Source organism: Lactuca serriola, chromosome 9 (genome assembly GCF_051521515.1).
Source record: "Lactuca serriola cultivar US96UC23 chromosome 9, Lser_US96UC23_V15, whole genome shotgun sequence".
Lineage (NCBI taxonomy): Eukaryota > Viridiplantae > Streptophyta > Magnoliopsida > Asterales > Asteraceae > Lactuca > Lactuca serriola.
Genome location: NC_136416.1, coordinates 133,063,434 through 133,078,201, shown reverse-complemented (window position 1 = coordinate 133,078,201; position 14,768 = coordinate 133,063,434). Strand labels below are relative to the sequence as shown.

At 41.5% G+C, this 14,768-nt stretch overlaps 2 long non-coding RNA genes across 2 annotated transcripts; one reads left to right on the top strand and one right to left on the bottom strand.

Moving 5' to 3' along the window:
• Positions 1 to 3,818: 3,818 nt before the first annotated feature.
• On the bottom strand, positions 3,819 to 4,506 carry LOC145074443 (uncharacterized). Its single transcript, XR_013691846.1, has 2 exons — positions 4,369 to 4,506; positions 3,819 to 4,249 (listed from the first exon to the last, which is right to left on the bottom strand). It is a non-coding gene; the product is annotated as an uncharacterized LOC145074443 (long non-coding RNA).
• Positions 4,507 to 4,876: 370 nt separating this feature from the next.
• Positions 4,877 to 7,149, top strand: LOC145074444 (uncharacterized). Its single transcript, XR_013691847.1, has 3 exons — positions 4,877 to 5,013; positions 5,502 to 5,618; positions 6,993 to 7,149. It is a non-coding gene; the product is annotated as an uncharacterized LOC145074444 (long non-coding RNA).
• Positions 7,150 to 14,768: the final 7,619 nt, after the last annotated feature.

Below are 14,768 nucleotides of genomic sequence, written 5' to 3'. Positions count from 1 at the left end.
GTACCTCTTCATCAAAGGGGAAGGAGCCGGCACGGTAGCGGCACATCATGCACACACACTGGTTTCCGCATTTACGAGATTTCTCTGGGATTTATACTCTGATATTTCGATTGGTTGTATGATTTGGCTTTTAGACATGGTTTATGTTGTGTTGTGGTTTGATCAAACAATGTTTTTAATTATTAATGTTTTCTAAAGTAATGTTTTAAAACGAAATTTTTGGACGTGAAAATTGGGTCGTTACAAGTTGGTATCAGAGCCCTGGTTTGAGGGATTCGGACTCACCTTCTGGGGTGTCTGAACTCAAATCGAGGGATTAAAAGATTTTCTAAAGAAAATGTTTTCTAAAATTGAGAAAAGAGTTTTGAGAAAGAACGAAGTGTGTGATGTGCGCGACCGACCGAGCTCAAGTAAGTATTCCCCAAAGTACCCATACAAGTTTATGTTATGTTTATCAGCTTTTGTAGAACAGCATGCTAGAATAGGACTAAGGATCTAGGAGTGATGCCTTACGTGCCTGCTTTATGTGTTTCAGTTGTATGAGAATTGCATGCTAGTCATTGAGTAGACATCAAGTAGGATAGCCTGATTAGGTTATGCCTGATAGTATGAGCTTAGCACTTTATGCTAGTGCAGTTCCTGTAAGCAGATAGAGTTGATTGAGATTGTTACCCTTGTCTGAATGCTGCTTCCTTCGTGCTATGTGGGACTCTGAATAATGGGAATTAGCCATTAGGCGAATACGTCACGTCACATGTGATCAGGGTTGAATAATCTTAGAGTACCGGATTTGATCCTACTGCGCAACTCTTGTTTGAGTCCAACCATTGTAGGGACAAGTCGGGTACTCGAAGGATTATCTGAGCGTCTTCACGTGTGATGGTATTCGGGTAATGGCTAATTGGCATTACAAAGTGGTCTGCAGCAGCTGAGGACTGGATCGAGTAGAGTCGGAGATTTCCCTAGGGCGAGCCTAGGATGAGTATAGTAGTGATCAGCCATAGTGAAAGGGATCTGGTGGAGTCGAGGTAGTCCTTGGAGAAGGTACGGATAGATATGGAAGGTAGTATGGGCCCGTACTACTGAAAGCAGAGGATCCGTACCCGATCCAGGGAAGGCCAAGATAAGACCAGGGAACTTGTAAGTAGTTGTGATCCCTCAGGAAGTATCAGTATCACTAATGATTGTTGTGATGTATTGCAGAATGGTGGTACTTCGATCGAGGCCGGTGGATGGCGGTTCAGGAGAGGGGTCAGATTCGGGATCAGGTTCCAAGCAGGTAGATGAGGGACCACAAGAGTTCATCGCGTCAGAGATCACCAGGGGTATCCTTGAGTCGACTCCCATTATCTTAGGGTCGATCAAGGAAGGGATCATCGAGTTGATGGAGGATCGCTTCAGGGCGTTCAGGAGTGACATGGCATCTGGCCAGTCGGGTCCTCGCACACTGTCCTTTAAGGACTTCAGGGGAAGTGGTGCACCAGATTTCCACGGGGCGAAAGACCCCATTGCTACCAGGCGATGGATTGCAGACATTGAGTCTGCACACTTGACTAGCTTCTGCCCCGAGGGGTCGAAGGTGAGGTATGCAGCAGGGTGCTTGCGAGACCGAGCTCGTGATTGGTGGGAGTCAGCGGGTGACTCGTTGGGAGCCTCAGCTATCGAGGCTATGAATTGGTCAGATTTTGTGACTCGATTCAGGGCAGAGTTTGCACCGGCTGTCGAGCTTCAGCAGCTGGCCAGGGAGTTTCTAGACATGAGACAGACGACGGAGACTATGGCGGAGATCACCGCCAAGTTCCGGGAGAGGGCTTTGTTAGTGCCCTAGTATGCTGGTGACGAGGATATGAGGAGGACCCGTTATCATGATATGCTACGAGCTGACATCCAGGAGCATGTTAGCTTTTCGGCTTGCCCTACCTTGCACTCTATGATTGCCAGGGCGAGGGAGAGGGAGATAGATTTGGAGCACATCCGGAAACGGAAATCAGAGGAGGGACAGACAGGAGGGACTTCGGGGAAGAAGCCCAAGGGATTAGATGGTAGGCCGAAAGGCCAGTCAGGACCGAGCCGCTACAGGAAATGCGGCATGCCGCACAAGGCGGCGTGCAGGTTGGGATCATCAGGCTGCTACAAGTGCGGCAAGTCTGGGCACATCAGCAGAGATTGCACTGCTCCGGCAGCAGTTATTCAGACATCAGAGTTACTGTGTTTCCACTGCAACCAGAGGGGCCACAAGAAGGCCAATTGCCCCCAGTTGACGGTTTCAGCACCGGTGAATGCGCCAGCTCCAGCGACCCTGCGGATCACGGATGGCCGGCAGGGTAAGGCAGAGGCTCCGGTGGTGAGGAGCCGAGCATTCCAGCTGACTACCGAGGAGGCACGCGCCGCACCTGATGTGGTGACGGGTATGATTCTTTCCCTCTATTTTATTTTTATGATGTTATGATATTGATATGTGCTCCGTATGTGTATGTATGCATTAGAATCATTCCATGTGAACGACATCCTAGTTCAGGTGTTGTTTGACTCGGGTGCATCCCGATCGTTTGTTTCTCTTGCGCTTAGCAAGAAGTTTCATGAGACTTCGGGCGAGTTAGATCGCCCTTTAGAGGTAGAGATTGCTGATGATCGATCGGTGCAAACATCGATGGTGTTTCGAGATTGCTTTCTGCATTTGTTTGAGGAGCGTTACTTGGTAGACTTGGTTCCCATTCTGTTGCGCGGAAACAAGGTGATTATAGGCATGGATTGGTTGAGCCCGAATGGGGCGGTGATAGATTGCGCGCAGCAGCTAGTGCGGGTCAGGACCCCAAGCGGGTGAGAGTTAGTGATTCATGTTGAGAGGCCATAGTGTGGACCCACTGTATGTTCAGCAGCGAGGGCTAGGCGCTATCTTCAGCAGGGATGCGCAGGATATGTCTGTGACATCCCGGATTTTTAGTCAAAGACTGTGAATGATCAAGTTCACAGTAAGTCTCTTGGTAAATTGACTTATTGAGTTTCAATACAGTTAATATAAAATAAATGAGCTATTTCAACTATTATAAGATATCAAATGGTATTTTACTTCTGAATATGGAATTTGGCAAGCAAAACAAATAGCTCAAACTACAATGTGAAAATATATCTGGAAAACTAGAATTTCGTAATAAGTCGTTGGGCGAAAAACAAACAAACTAACCTCGTAGTACGTGTTTCCCTGATTCTGAAAATATAAAGAACGTCCAAAATGAAGTTCGTATACAAAAGATACGACCGTTTTAAGAGCCACAAACCAATATAATATTGATTTTCCTAAAATCGTTAAAACCATTACTAACCATTGAGGGACTTGCACACCTCAAATGGAATTTCCGAAAACATTTTTGGACTCAAGGCTATATCCTAATATTTAATTTTGTATTTGAAATATTTTTAGTAAAAATATTTATAAATGTTTAAAAATTAGACGTTTTCATGTTTATAAATCGCGAAATATTCAACTATTTATTTCAACATAATTTCTACTATTAGTTATGTATTCCAGAATAATACATATAAAAATCCAAATACAGTTAATTTGTACGTTAATAATTAAAATAGCCCAACATTTAGTATTATATGTATCTATATTATGGTATGGATATGATTCATAATCTATTAGATGTTGTTGGTTAAATTGTCATAAATATACACCATATATAAGTGTATTTTAAAACCAAGGTTTAACAAATTAATAAATTTCATATTTCCTAACACATGAGTTTAAATTTATATATTATCCATATATGTATACTAGAATATATAACTAGCAAAATAAATCAATACTCATTAAATACATAAATAATTAAGGTATTGCATTGCTTTTAAATTCAAACCAAATAAAACACATGGAAATTTGTTAATTACAAATTTTACACATTTCATAAAGAAACAAATACATTATACTGAAATGAAACTTATATTCTTTATATTCTTTACTCTTTCAATTGACAGCTTGCCAAACAAGTACACTATCAATTTTTGTACTACTCAAATTGATGAGTCTAACCTTCAACTTAAACAAATTCACACGGAAATATTTCTCCTGTTTGTCCTTCGACTGCTGCCAGTGACTCATTCAAGACGGCAACAACACTCTTTCGATCTTTCTTCTTCCCCACGGGTTTCACAGTAACACCCAAAACACCTTAAGGTTTTGTTGATGTTCTTCTTCTCCTTCACTTCCCTATCAAATGAACCAACCAAACACACCATCTATATCTATCTATAAAAAAAAAAAAAAAAAAAAAAAAAAAAAAACCATAGCAAACAAACACCCCGAGATTATTCTAATTTGTCTTCCCACTACTGTGAAACAATCAAAGAAACAGAGAAGAAGCAAACCTGATCAGTGGAGGGGAGGAAACGAATATCAGCTATTCCCTCCATCCCTCTTTCCCGTCGAGTTAACCAGCCAAACACCCCTGAAGATCATTGATGTTGCCGCTTCACCTATCCCATTCGATCCAACTGTTTCCTCTCTCTCATTCTCGCAACAGGAGAGGAACGGTGACAGCAGGAGGCTGCCACCGCTAGCAAACCATCGCCATCACCGAGCTTCTTCAACCCAACCTCCCACCTTCCTTCTATTTTTGATGACAGACTGATCCAATCACCGCCAAACCACCGCCATGGCTAGTTGATGCAACCCACGATCATAAACAGGCCCCTGTTGGCATAGTTCACTGGAGAAGAAGAAGCAGCGACCACCACCATTTTTCCTTCCTGCTTTCATTTATTCGACTCTCAAACAGCTTCCAGTCGCCTTTTCCTTGCTTCTCCATCAACCTCAGGTCGACTCCAAGGTTCCCGGTACAAAACACGCTTAGAACACGATCTTCCCGACATGTCCGGCCCTCACTGTCTGCTGTTGTCGCAGAGACAACCTCCGACCGCCACCGTCGCTGATGAGCCTTAGCCACCCTCCGCCGCTATCTCTGCTTGTTGTCATTGCTATGGAACCCCGATCGGTCACCACTTGATGATACTGTGAGTATTCGATTGACCACCACCATCATGTAATTTCTATTAATTGGATGTCCATACGACTACTCCAGTCGGAATCGTGAGACCTAGGTTGTGGTCTCGTCCCCAAATTGTTTGAACTGCAAAGAAATCGCGACTGGTAAATGAAGGGGAACTGTTCAAACTTGAATCCCATTTAATTAAATATAACCTTTCAAGTTAGATGAATTTACGAAATCGGTCCCTCCTATGAAATGATTTTCACTTAAGTCAAACTGCCATCAAAATAATCAAAAACAGACCCTCCCTTCGAAAATCCTAGCAAGATGGGTCCGAAAACTGTAATTTAGGCTGAGAATGTACAGTTTCAGTCCCTGTCTTGTAAACGGATTTCAAGATCAGTCGCTTGTTGAATGATTTTAGCAAAATCGATCCCTTGAAATTGTTTGTATTCACAAAAACCACCCTACACTTAATAATTAATACCAAAAGTAATCTCTTGGTTTTATTAGGTAATATAAATACACCTGCTGGTTCGTTTTATAGAACGAGAAATGTCACGTAACAAATCTCACGACAAGTTTCTCAAAAGGAACCGACTTCGAATGATTGGAACTTACGCTTCAAGGGTGAGTGCTTACGGCCCCTTTTCAATATTATTTCGGGGGGAATACATGTGCCTATATATTTTGTTTATACAAATATATTACCTTTTTATGCGAAAAACCTAGTTTATAAAAATATTATTATTTAACAATTACTATATTGTTACGAATAAACTAGTATGAATTTTCGTATACGTATTATGGTTATTTTATTGTGAAATAACCATTTCACACAACAAATACTACATGATACAAAGTTTTATGATTTTTTTTATATTATAACAAGTATGTTATGAAATTGTGTGGTTCAAGATATTACTATACATGTATATTTATATGTTTATATGCATAAAGTTTATACATGTACATATGTTCATTAATTTGAAACATTCATTTTTAGTCTTGTATGATATGCATACTACCAGTTTAAAGTATTTCAAAGTTTCAAGACTTCTATACATGAATACTTTTACGCATCGCTTTACACACATATACAAGTTCGTTATGTCAATACATATCTCTATAAAAGCGAGTAATTTATACTTCTATAAATACGTCAACCATACTCGGCTTTTACAAATGCTATACTTCGAAATTCATTATGCCCGGTACTTAACTATAATTAAGTTAGGGCTGAGAGTTATTCACAAACTTTTCATTAATGGTTTTTGAGTGAGACGCTACTATTCATTAGCTGAGTTTAATTACTTAGTCTGCCCCACACTGCTATAATCGTTAATCTTCGGAGCGAGGTACATATGTATAGATTTATATGGGGTCGACAACCCCACCTGCGGTTGCTAGCTACAACCATCGACTGATCAATCGAAGCAGGTGATATGTGTCTACGATCGTTACTACGACGTCCAATGAAGCGTCGTAGGGAGGGGTACTTTTCGTCTATAGCTCGATTATAGAACTCACTAAAACATTAACACGAATCTCTCTCTTTCTCTTACTACAACCATAGGCTTGGTTGCCTTCAAGTACATTTTTAAGTATGAAAATTACTTATACAATGCATTCATTTTGACTTTTAATGAGGTCACTACAAGTACATTTTAAGTAAGGAAATTACTTATATAAAACATTCATTTTGACTTTCAATAAGTCATTACAAGTACATTTTTAAGTATGTAAGTTACTTATACAAAACATTCATTTTGACTTTCAATGAGTTATTACAAGTAAATGTTAAAAACATGAATTTACTCATATCAAAATACATGCTTGGATTTTAAAGACTCTTTGCAAATACTGTTTTTTTTTAACTATTGTTATAGTTATACATACAAAGTTAATACTTTTTAGACTTATTAAAAGTATTACTGCGTTAGCAGAAAACCTGTGACACTCACCAACCTTTGTGTTGACTTTTAAAACTACATGTATTCTCAGGAAAACACTAAACAGACATTCAAGACAGATTGGATTACAGGTGACCAAGTTTATTTGTTGTTGTACCATACGCCTACCTGTTAAGGCAATTAATGTATTATTATTATTATTTGTAAAAACATTGTATCAAGATGGAATATGAATGCTATTTTGTTTATTGTTGTACTTGTGCTATATATTCAATTTGTCTGTGATCCATGAACTTAGTCATACACCCCGGCGTGTTCCGCCGTCTCGGCCGGGGGTGTGACAATGTCGCATATGTGATGGATACCCGGGAGGCGAGTAAGGCGACAGTGAGCGAGGTTCCGGTGGTTCGAGATTTTGTAGATGTTTTCCCGGAGGAGCTACCTGGGATACCTCTGGAGCGACAGGTGGAGTTCAGGATTGACCTCGTTCCTGGTGCGGCTCGAATAGCCAAGGCACCGTATCGGTTGGCTCCTCCCGAGATGCAGGAGTTGTCTATGCAGCTGCAGGAGCTGCTAGACAAGGGATTTATTCGTCCGAGCAGTTCACCCTGGGGAGCCCCGATTCTGTTTGTGAAAAAGAAGGACGGGTCGCATCGGATGTGTATAGATTACCGGGAGCTGAACAAGGTAACGGTGAAGAACCGTTACCCGCTCCCGAGGATTGATGACCTCTTTGACTAGCTTCAGGGAGCATCTTGGTTTTACAAGATTGATTTGCGTTCCGGTTATCATCAGATGAGGGTCAGGTAGGAGGATACGCAGAAGACTGCGTTTCGGACGCGCTATGGCCACTATGAGTTCGTGGTGATGCCGTTTTGGCTCACCAATGCTCATGCCGCATTTATGGACCTCACGAACCGCGTATGCAAATCGATGCTGGACCGGTCTATGATAGTCTTTATCGATGACATCTTGGTTTATTCCAAGACTCAGGAGGAGCATGAGGAGCATCTAAGAGAGGTGTTGGAGACCCTGAAGAGGGAGAGCTTGTATGCCAAGTTCTCCAAGTGTGAGTTTTGGTTGCGCGAGGTGCAATTTCTCGGACACCTCGTCAACCTGAACGGGATTCTGGTCGATCCGGCCAAGGTCGAGGCCGTGATGAGATGGGAGGTTCCGAAGTCTCCATCTGAGATTCGGAGTTTCCTGGGATTAGCAGGCTACTATCGGAGGTTTATTCCGGATTTCTCCAAGATAGTCGTACCCCTGACGCGACTGATGAAGAAAGCTGTGGTCTTTCGGTGGGGACCCGAGCAGCAGGCTGCATTTGAGACACTAAGACAGAGATCGTGCGAGGCGCCGATCTTAGCCCTGCCAGAGGGAGTGGAGGATTTTGTGGTATACTGCGACGCATCCATTTCAGGGTTGGGCGCAGTACTGATGCAGAAGGGGCATGTCATTGCCTACGCTTCGAGGCAGCTCAAGCCTCATAAGGCGAACTACCCGACGCATGATTTGGAGTTGGAGGCGGTGGTTTTTGCCCTCAAGATTTGGCGGCATTACCTCTACGGGGTTCGATGTACCATCAACACGGACCACAAGAGTTTGAGGTATCTCATGGATCAATCGAATCTGAACATGAGGCAGCGTCGATGGTTGGACGTGGTGAAGGATTATGATTGTGAGATCCTTTACCACCCGGGAAAGGCCAACGTGGTGGATGATGCGCTTAGCCGCAAGGCAGCGCCGATCAGGGATATTTGCATGAGGATGACCGTAGTGACTCCCTTGTTGGAGCAGATCCGGGAGGCCCAACAGGAGGCTATCAAGGAGGAACATCGGAAGAGCGAGCGCATGGCGGGTCAGGTTTCCTCCTTTGATTATGATAGCCGATGACTATTGACACTACACCGTAGGTTGTGGGTGCCGTATCACGGAGGCGTGCGCCAGATTTTGATGGAGGAGGCGCACAAGTCCCGATTCTCTATTCATCCCGGGGCGACGAAGATGTATAGGGATCTTCGTCTAGATTATTGGTGGCCCTGCATGAAGCGGGATGTCGCATGGTACGTTGAGCGGTGCTTGACCTGCAGGAGGGTCAAGGCCGAACATTAGAGACGGCATGGCAAGATGCAGCCGTTGGATATTCCACTTGGAAATGGGAAGATATCACGATGAATTTTATCACGAATCTTCCCAGGACCGTGCGTGGAGTGGATTCGATTTGGGTCATCGTGGATCCATTGACCAAGAGTGCCCACTTTATCCCGATTCAGGAGAGCATATCGGCCGAGAAATTGGCCGACATCTATATCAGGGAGATCGTGGCGTGGCACGGGGTGCCAGTGTCGGTTATCTCGGACAGGGATGTGCGTTTTACTTCCAGATTTTGGAAGAGATTTCATGACGAGTTGGGCACTCGTTTGCATTTTAGCACCGCCTTTCACCCGCAGACGGATGGTCAGAGCGAGCGGACCATCCAGACTCTGGAGGATATGTTGCGGGCGTGCGTGCTAGACTTTGGTGGTAGTTGGGATACCTATCTTCCCCTGGCCGAGTTCTCCTAAAACAACAGCTACCATGCAAGTATCGACCGCCCTCCATTTGAGATGTTGTATGGACGGAGGTGCAGGACCCCGATATGCTACGGTGAAGTTGGACAGAGAGTCATGGGGAGCACCGAAGTGGTGCTCAAGAAGACCGAGAGGATCCAGCAGGTTCGGAGCAGGCTCCAGACTGCTCAGAGTCGATAGAAGAGTTACGCCGACAAGCGTCGATCCGACTTGGAGTTCCAAGTCGGGGATATGGTTCTCCTGAAGGTGTCGCCTTGGAAAGGCGTCATTCGATTCAGGAAGCGGGGCAAGTTGTGACAACCCGATATTTCAAGACGATATGATGGAACGCAAGTCAAATTTAGGTCAAAATTTAACTTTCCTAAAATCTTATTTGGGTTAAATAAAGTAGAAGGAATCGTATCAAGGTTTTCATACATATAAAGAACCCTAAAATCCGAGTTATAACGAAGAAGTTATGACCAACCAAAGATTCTCGGCAAAACCGGCGATACGAAGTTATGTAAAAACTTGAATCGGAGATCGAGCGACTTTTGGCCGGAATGACCTAAACGAGAATTGAAGGTCTCGTCAATGGTATTTCAGCGGTAAAAAGTCTGGCAAAAACCGACGTCAGATAAAGATGTTATGAATTTTTAAAGAGATTCCTTAATCACGTCATTTTAATAAATAAATAATACAAATTATTTCATAATTTGCCAACGGAATCTAAACGAAAGTTATAGATCTTAGTCTCACCTACGCGTGGATATAAAGACCATCGAAAACGGAGTTCGTATGAAGAAGATATGATTTTTTGAAGTTTATTAAATAAATTATATATAAAAATAATTCAAAAATCCGGTAATATCCGAAGGGGGAGTCAGCGTCCTCATCCGAGGTACGCGCCGCGTAACCCCGTACGCCCTGCGTACCCGAGGGCCTTGGTCTCGGTCCATCCACGTCGCCCCTATGCGAAGCTATCCGACCCGCCCCATCCGAAGTACGTAAGCGATGACGCCCCAGTACGCGCTGCGTACCCTCGTACGCCCAGCGTACCAAGGCGATTCAGCACCACTATAAATAGAGATGCGAGGGTCTCCGTAAAAAGGGCTCATTTCTTCTCGTTTCTCTTACGTTTTACCTCGTTTTCTGTGCCCGTTCAAACCCGAAGCCCTGGTCATTTTGCTCAAGTCCCGATGGTCGATTTTACTCCCGAGATTCCCAAGAATCCCGAGAAAAATCCGTTTCCCGAGACGAAACTCTGCCCGGTTTTCCATCTCGCTATCTTCAAACTTCCAGGTGAGTTCATACCCCTATAATCCTCACTTTTAAATGTTTTATAAATGTTTTTATATGCTTTTAAGGGGGGGGGGGGGGGGGAATACAAGTAAAACACACGATGATTATCGTATGTTATATAAAGTTTCGTTATACACTTTTTATCAACAGAATCATATGTGATTTATAACTATTATAAGGAAGCTTTCATATGCAAAATGCATCACGATAACATCATATCTTTTGAAATGAAAAGTGTTGTTATTATTGTATAAATCAAACACACTGCTTATACTGTATATATATGTGTCCATCTTAGACACTACAAAAATTATACCTTTCATAACAAGCGAGCATTTCACTAGGGATTATTATACAAATGAGACACACTTTTACAAAACTATATTAAGTATAGTTTTGTGAGAACATCACGAACTTTTATATACTAGAAATCCTATTGCAAGGAGATACATTCATAAACAAGAATAAACGAATATTTTCATAGATACTTCAAATAGTTTTCACAAATGTTTTTACATGTTGAGACACTTTTAGAAACTGTCTTACAAACTGTAGGTTTCTTTTGAGTCTGTTACATTTGTGTTTTCAAGCAAAGGTTTTCTCACACTTAAATTGTATTGTCAAACGGTCTTTCTAACCGATTTATCAACTGACATCAAGTCATAAATTCCTATTTATTAAACTTTTCAAAAGTTCTACAAAACTTCTTTTATGCTTTTATATTATAAATTGCATGCCTCTATAGGTATAGTTATATAAGAAATGTTTAAAATACTTAGGAAGGCTATCCACCCTGTTTCCTTTTCCTCGATTTGGATGTGGTCTGGTGGGATATCGGGTACTCTTCCGAAGGTCGTTTAAATATTAGTTATATATCATGTGTACATATATGGTCATAAATGTTCCATCAGTTAATTCAGTTCCGATACTCTTGGGTAACAAGGGTGTATAAACCTACTTGGACACTCATCAATACATTCTAGTAAACTATTATAGGAATAGTTTAGGGTATTCAAAACATTATCTCTATTACAAGAAATTACATCAGAGTCAGTTCATTCATGAGTCTAGACTACATGCTATATGAAAGGATACTCTTACAGAGTTTCCGCTTACATGAATATGAGTACATTTACATAGATCATATATGACGAGTTACTACTACAGATGATATGTGTAGATACTGTTATATAGATCACCTTCTTATCTTTACCTTGTGATGCAATCACATAATCGACGAGATGAGTTGGACTTTATATCCTAGTACCAAAGGATACCCTGAGGGACTAACCATTCCTATAGCCATTGTTAGCTATAGAGGATGATGACTTATCTACGGATGTCTACGGTTGATTAGTTTGTGGCGAGTTTCCACGCCATGTGTATCTTTACTTAAGGGACTAACTATTCCTAAACCCAGCTGTTAGCAACAGAGGTAAATGCACATCTACGGATGTCTACGGTTGATCAGTTTACGGCGAGTTTCCACGCCGTGTGTATCTTAGTACCAAAGGATACAACATAAGTTATTATTACTTTTAGAGTTTTATAATAATAGTTAAACAGGGAAAAACCGTCACATTTTCAAGTGATGCGTACTTACAAAACAGTTAGGTCTTAGTAAAAGACACTTTCAAAACATTCGGGTCTTGGTAGAAGACTACTTTTATACTAGTAGGAAATAAGGGATTTTCTAGAGTTTTCATACTTATACTAAATGTTTCATCAATCATTCACCTGTCTTTCATAACAACTAATCAAAGCAATGACATTAAATACTTATGAACTCACCAGCTTAAATGCTGACCTACACTTTCAAAATAACTTGTATTCTCAGGTTACAAATAGACAGGTGCCGATGCAAGGTTTAGAGAAGACGGAGCAGTCAAGACTCGTCCTTTATTTTGATCAGTTATCATGTTGTCCTGTACTATGAAAGAAAACACTTGTAACTAAAATTATACTATTAATACAATGGATGATGTTGTTGCTTGTTTACTACTTTACATTTGTTGTGATGCACAGATGACGTCCTCCGCCCCAGAACGTTTCCGTCGTTCTCGGTTTTGGGGTGTGACAGATTGGTATCAGAGCATTGTTTATAGTGAATTAAGTATATCAACCCATAAAAGATATACTAACTATAAATACAATGGGATTAAAAATACTCTGATTTAGAGTTTATACTTTAAATAATAAAATATTTAAGTAAGTATACGTGCCCGCATTCATACTAAAATCAGTTTCACTAGGACGGTACAAAAGAATTACGATTGTTAGGCAACACAAGTGGGCTTAGAGACATATGGTCAAAACTGGGAAGATATAGCCTGATCACCTATATTATCCGAGGGTTGACTAGCATGTGCCTAAGTTTAAATTGAGTGGTTGCAACAATGCTAAAATCTTACCAACCCTACCACAATGAGAACAATAGAACATAACATAAAAACTAAAATACTATAGGAGTATTTGCTGTTACTATAAGTACTTTATACTTGAGAACTAAAACGGGATCTTCATCACTAAGTTGATAGTTGCTAAGTGGATACACTAAGGCTATATGTAATTAGGATGTTATAGACTTAGAATCTATGAAAATTTTACTTCACCCCTATTCTGTGTGAATACGGAGTTAAGGTCACTTATTCGAAGGTCTATCCTATTAAATTACACATAGCTGGTATGCACTTCACAAATAGCGATGTAACTAATGAAGGTTTTCTAAATAATTATCTAGATAGTTCGTCTAATAATTATTCTCTTACCCTTAAATTCTCGCATAGAAAAACATAGCTGGACTCCATCCCCACGGCAACCAATATCTTCTGAACGAAGTCATAGCTGGTTGGTTTGGAGAAGAACCATAGAATGATCATCCTATCCCTTTGGATGATCACCAAGATGAAAACCTTTCAGACGATGCTAATTCCGAACCAGGGGTTGAGAACCTACCCCGAGCAACTCCCTTTCCAATTCCTAACCCTCGTCTAGCTTTTCATGGCCCGACGCCTGAGTCGGTGGAATGCTTGGAAACATGGAGCCAAGGACAAGATCAGCCCATGCCATTTATTGGCAACCGAAACTTTTACGACCTGAGCAATGGGGGCTCAGCATGTAGAATCTTGCCAATCTTGGTCCGCAGAGTGGCCCAAAATGAGAATGAAGGCAGGACAGCCCTACATCAGATTGCCGAAGTTGTCATCGATGCAAGAATGCATACCCTCCGCGCCATTCATCTAGAAGATGCTCACAAGAGATCAGAAAGAAACCATGAGAACCTGCTGCAAACAATAGCTGAAAACCCGAGCCAAAGTCATAGAGCTCCAAGTACGCCAGAGAGTGTACGAGAGATACCTGCTTGATATGGAATGTCAACTAACCGAACTAAGGGTTCACCGTGAGGGTGACTGTCGCCAGTAAGAGATACCTTACTTCCTTCCTTGTTTTAAAGAACCGTGTTCCTGTCTATGTTCTGTGTAATACTTTCTATGTTGCTACCTTGCACTGTAAGTACTTTTGGTTAGGTCTTTATGATGTCAAGAACTATCTCCTATGGATATGATGTAAGGCCTTTTACAAGGTCATTTTCCCAAACTTTTACGTTGTAAATATCAAAGGTATTGACAGTCGACTAACTTCTGTGTCATTCTTTATTCAAGTACTCTTATCATACTTTCATTGGAATCTATCTGAATCATGCTTTAGTCAAGTCATTTGACCATAGTAATTTAACTCCGGAAACATTTCCAAGTCTCTTTTAATGGTTGGATCATGTTATTCACCAACCAACGATACCTCAGCTTGAACGACAAGCGTCTTGAGACCATTCTATGAACTTACTTCCACTCATTCTAGGACTACATCCTAGGGATGCAGGTCAACCCTTTATAAACACACTTCCACTCAGTACTAGGACTGCATCATAGGGATGTAGGTCAAACCTTCAAGAACATACTTCTATTATTTACATGAACGATCGAACTACGTCTAGGTTCAACCATACTCGCTCACAA